This window comes from Alligator mississippiensis, chromosome 3 (genome assembly GCF_030867095.1).
Source record: "Alligator mississippiensis isolate rAllMis1 chromosome 3, rAllMis1, whole genome shotgun sequence".
Classification (NCBI taxonomy): Eukaryota; Metazoa; Chordata; order Crocodylia; family Alligatoridae; genus Alligator; species Alligator mississippiensis.
In genome coordinates this window covers 13,170,855-13,176,854 of record NC_081826.1, presented here as the reverse complement: position 1 = coordinate 13,176,854, position 6,000 = coordinate 13,170,855, and positions in this window count along the sequence as shown.

The window sequence follows — 6,000 nt, the reverse complement described above, 5'->3', positions numbered from 1 at the left end:
TAACTTTGAACCACTAGTGCTTTAGCCTCAGAAAACATCCCTGTTATAATGAGATGGCGCATTGAACTTTGCACATGGCTGACCAAAACAATTAAGTAAAAGTGAAACACAGATAATAAAGCAGAATATCTTTTACCCAAAGTAAGAAATGCCAGCTGGGCTGAAAGGTATGCGATGCACAGAGCTTTCTATGGAAACAATTCTCTCCTGCTGGGTTATCTAATAGTGCTTAAATGTTTATTTCTATCCCCAGAGCCTATATCATGGTTATTTGGAATATTACAGAAATGGCTAGAAACCCCAATGGAGATCAGGGGCCACTGTGATAGGTACAGTATAAACATATGCTAAGAGAGAGTCTCTGCCTTGAAGAGCTTAAGTCTTAATATAGTAGTGAAAACATGCGCAGGGTAGGAGGAGAAACAGAAGAGAGATGATGATTTGCCCAACATTACACAGCAGGTTGGTGGCCAAACTAGGAACTGATCCCAGGTTTTCTGAGTCTGGCACTCCCTGCACTGGATAGTGCTGCCTCCATCTCTGGCCACGATTAACGTCATGGTCCATTTGCAAAACACCCTTGTAAAGTAAGTGGTATTACCCAGTTTCACAGATGGGTACTGTGAGACAGGAGGGTTAAAGGCAACATTTGCTTGTGTGTTTGACTGATGCTGTTTGTCTGTAGGTTGCAAAATTTTTGAGGCAGGGACTGCATTTCTTTTTGGTTCTGTGCAATGCCTGGCAAATGTCAGGTGTGTGGATGGATCAGAAGTATACTCAAAACTGGCTACAGGCTTGGAGGGCGGTGAAATGCCACTAACAAGTCATGTAAGTCTCTCATCCGAGTATGACACACTTTTGTGGGGTTCTGGGATTGGAATAGTTATTATTTTATTAATAAAGGGATGACACAAAGTTAAAATGTAAGTTTATAAAAAAAAGGTTAAGAATAGCTTTAGGAACTGAAACCAGCTCTGAGCCTTCCTAGCTTCATGCTGTTGCAACCACATTTGCTGGGTTTTGTATCCTCTCTTCTGTGTCCGGGAAAAGGATGAAATCATGAGACAAGTTCTGGAAAGAATAGACAAGGCCTTGTTACACGGTAATTTTGGGTGGCTCCTGGAGATCTTAATGCACATTAACCCCCTGGACTGTCTGCACGTTAATACCTTAAAGTTTTTTTAAGCACTTGTTATGCAGCAAAAAGTGACACCACTCCAGGTCAGGATTATCTCTGATCCACACTACCCAGCTCCTGTCCCATTAAAGTGTGATCACTCTCCATAGATGTGCTGCCCAAGTTGAAGTCCTCCAGTATCCCAGGATCTCTCACCCCTGCCTGTAGAGCAGGGATGAAAGCCTGTCCTGGCACATCAGCACTCTAGTGGTAATTCGGTTACAGCTCCTATTCCTGCCCCTGCTCACCAGGTCTCTAGTGGCAGGTCACAGCAGTGCAGATGGGGGACAGTCAGAGAAGGGTCTAGACCAGGGTGGACAAAATGTGGCCCACGGGCTAGATATGGCCCGCCAGGCCATTCTATCTGGCCCATGGGGCCCCTAAAAAATTTAGAAAATTAATAACTATCTGCCCTTGGCTGCCTGTCATACAGCCCTTGATGGCTTGCCAAAACTCAGTAAGCGGCCCTCTGCCCAAAATAATTGCCCACCCCTGGTCTAGACTAAGGGTGTGAGTGCCCCAAACTCCAAGCTAGCACTAACACTGATCAACATATGTATGTCTCATGGCGTAAGGTGTAACAAAGCCCACAGTCTCATGTTTTGGGGTGTAAACTACTGGAGTCATTCCTGGAGATGCAGATTGTCCCCACATCTGCTTGCAGCAGGGGTTCTTTCACCTTCCTCTGAAGCCGTGGGTCAGAACCAGTCTGACGGTTCCTGAGTCCCACACACACAAGAGGGTAAGATGATTTATTGAGACTGTGCAAGTAAAACCGACTACACACAAAAACCTCCATTTAATGCCAACAGCAGCCGGTGGGAATCTTTCTGTTGGCTTTCACGGATACTTGACTGGAGCCAGTGTTTGAAAAGGCACAAAGATTGTGAGCCTGGACCAATAAATACCAGTAGCGATACTTCCACTGACTTCCATAGCACAAGGGGTGACCCCATATGATAAACAGACATGTCAATCCTGCAATACTGAACCATACAGACACCTGCAGGGAGCATGACTGAAGCCAACAGGACCCTGTCTGAGTGTAGACATCTGCCTCCAGGAGCTTTTCTCCAGGGTTAGGGACTTGGTATGTCCAGCTTTACATCATGTTAATGGATGGGTTTGGCTCTCAGTCAACTCCCCAATATTAAAAAGGATGCAGACGTAAAAATCGATTTTAACATTGCTCCGATGGCTCTCAGCACATCAGAAAGGACGGGCAAATTTCACTACAACCCCTGATGATGATATTTATTACACTTTAATCATATATATTTTTATACTTGAAATGATTTACAAGGATGCACTTCAGACGCATTGTAGCATCTTAGGATTTCCATTCCATGTCTCGGTGATCACGGTGAAATAGAGTTCTCTGAGATCAGCTTATTCCATTTTGACAAGGTAAACACACTGCACAGTCAATACCCCGATGCTTTTGTTTGTCATGGCAGCTTTTCACACTGTCTTAGTTGCTCCATGTACAAAATATTGCTGCAGGTGGCTCTTTCCAGATGCCTGTGACAGTGACAGATTAAGAGCTTCTTCACTATTTTGATATCAAATAAGCCTTGCATATGCCTCCTTTTCAACCTAAGCCTAAGCAGCAGAATTAATAAGAGCAGCAATTGGGACACTTATCTGTGTATGATTTAATTTAAATCTCGATCCAGCTTCTGTTGAAGGGAATGAGCCATACGGCTGCTAGGGGACTCTGAAAATCAGACCACTTATTTAGTAGTTTATACAGGGACTTCGAGGGGTGATTATACGTCGCCCTGAGTTTGGCCAGATGCAAAAAAAAAGAGACTTGAACATCTAATATGGGGTTTAAGTAGAATTTAGCCACCAAAATCCAAACTTGCAGGCACTGGTGATGCATCGGGGGTGCATGCAGGTGCGCTTCCTGAGATTGGTGGCGTACCTCCTGCGATTGGCCAATGCTGCTGGTGGCACCTGCGAGCGGTCACCATTTGCCACCCTCCACTCCACCGCTGACACCACTGTGGCCACCTGCGGGAGCTCTCCACTTGCCACTGCCATGCCCCTGCCATCATCACTGCTGCTGCTGCCTATGGGTGGTCGCCGTGCCCCCCCAGCCTCTGGGGGCACACATTGTTCATTCTTGCAGGATTCAAAAGGCCCACCCAGACATTGCCTTGTTCTAGAGATACCAGTTCTAGAGATACCCATGTTCCACAGCGGGTTTGGTTTTTCAGCCTTAGAGTTCCCCAAGTAAATCAAGTTCTACTTTGCACGTATCTAGTCTTGCCTATCTTGGCTCCACAGGGCCTACCTCACACCTTAGCCTAATCAGAAGTCAGAAACTAAGCACTCCTTTGCCTCTTTCTCATGATTGGACTAATTCAGTTGGCATTTCCAGAACAAACCTAACAAACACAAGATTGGGACCTCCAGAAAAAAGCAGTAGTGACCACTGCTTTCTTCTGAAAAAAGGGCGAAAGAAGGTATGGTGGTAACAGGGCTTATTTATACAGAGCTCAGGGGCTGATAAACTCATTCAGGATATCAGAGGTCTAAGTACCATTCTTTCCTCTGCACGAGGGGATTCAAATCCCCATCACCCTCAGGAGTGTCCTGACCACCAACAATTCAAGGAGGACCAGGCCTTCCCCTTCCCTTTGCTTTAAGTTGTGCCACTCGGCGAAAAATAATTCAAAATTTGTTTGGCCAGAGAGAGGGAGCCAATTGAAGCAGGACGCTGTAGTCTAGCAATTGGGGCAGCCATACTGAAGGGAGGAGTCTTGGATCCCAGTTACTGCTCCACAAAGAAGTTTCTATATCTACCTGAATGAAATGCAGAATCAGTCCTTAGAGTAAGGGCTGGAATGCAGAATACCTTCCTTTTGGGTAACTGCCCTTCACACTAGGTTACAGTGACATGCATCTCTCTTTTTGACCCAACAGGCACATCTACATGTGAAAGTCATGTGACGCAATAAACTGCAGTGCATATTGCTCCCAGGTGCCACGCTTACATGTGCTTCCAGGACTGTAGCATGTTGATCTGAATGAGACTTTACTGTGGAGCTAATTAGGCAGCTCTGCAGTAAACATCTCATGTAGACGCACCCAATGATTCATTCTTTTCCACACAATAAAACAGCTGTGGAAGGAGGAGTAAAGCATTCTTCTTTTTCCCTGGTGAAGGATACTCATGGTCTGATGGTTAGGACACTATTCTGGGAGGAAGAGAAGTGGATTTAAATCCCCTCTGCCTTTGGAGAGGGTTGAACATGAGTCTCCCATTTCTCAGGTGTGTGGAGTGACTGGCTAGGATTATATGAGAGATCACTAGCAGGGTCCCTATCATTTTAAAACAGAAAAAAGATTCCCATCTCTTCATTTATGAAGTAAAAGGTGTAGGTGCCTCCCTTCAGGGGAGGGTCCAGACTGAGAGTCCTGAGTGCAAGAAGGTGTCCTGGAGAGGGGTGAGAAGTACGATGCCCTTGTTCTCAGCATTTCCTTTGAATTGGCTCTATGCTTTTTTTTTCTGGATCCTATTCTGAGGTGCTGAAGAGGCTGCCAACAGGGTTCTGGGTTCCACCATAAGAGTCAGATGTGTGACAGGTTGGGGTAGCAGAATTCAGCACTGTCGCATTTACATCCCTTTATGGATTGAGCCCTAAGAGGTTTGTTCACAGATGCACAGTGAATCAGTTGCAGAGCCAGGAATAAAACTCAGTAGCTCTATGACTCTCAGTGACCGTGTCTACACAAGACGCCGACTACTCAGTAGCTCATTACTACTGCACGGTAGCTTGTTACTACTGCGCAGTAGTGTCTCATGGCATGAAGTGTGACAGCTCTACTGCACAGTAGTAACAAGATACCGCATAGTAGTAACGAGCTACTGCGCAGTCAGTGTCACCAACAACTCCGGTTACTGCGCAGTCATTTAGTACCTGTGTATGCAAGTACTAAATGACTGCGCCGTAACAACTGCGCAGCCAACGTCTCATGTAGACATGGCCAGTGTCACATTCCCAACCACTGCCTCTTTGGACAGGCAAATACCAAACAAGGAAAAGCACTTGAGGACCTGAGAACATATTAGCATGTTTACTAGACCCAAAAACTCCAACTTTTGAGCCAGCTGGAAATATGCATACTTCTGCACTCTCTCTCGCTCTCTTTTCTACTTGCAAGATAAGCTGTAAGCAAATTCAAGGCATCTTATCAGACTAACATAACTGTGGGAAGTTTGAAGTAATATAACCCGTTGTATGGAAGCTGTGACAGGCTGAGAACCATCTCATCACATGGTTGATGCCTGAGTCAGCAGAATGCAGGAAGCATTTCTAATCACCTAGGAAACAATTAAGTAGGAAAAGAAACCATATTCTTTAGGAAAATAAAGAATGAAGCCTAATGTACTGCTGAGAAAGGAGAAAGTGCTTATTTGAACATCTCCTCTTGGAGATAGAGGTTATATTTTCTTTCACCTTAGGGTGAAGTCCTAAAGTCCTTTCCTTGACAAACTTCCCACTAAAATCACTAAGAGCCTTCTTTGGAGGAAGGCTACGTAAGCAGATTGGTATATGGCCCTTGGAACAGAGCCCTATCAGGACCTGTGGAGTCTTGTACTTCAGATGATTGTAGGTTTACTTATCTGATTCACTGTGGTCATGACCTGAGTTTGATTCTCATTTAAGGAGCATGTCTTGTGGGCTGTTTCTGTTTTTGCTGAAGAGGGGAATTAGATCATAATGATCAAACTGTGAGACAGCCAAGGGCAGCTTGCACAGTGTGAAAGATGCACCAGCAGTAAAACCAAGGGGGAAGATGGAGTTGTATGT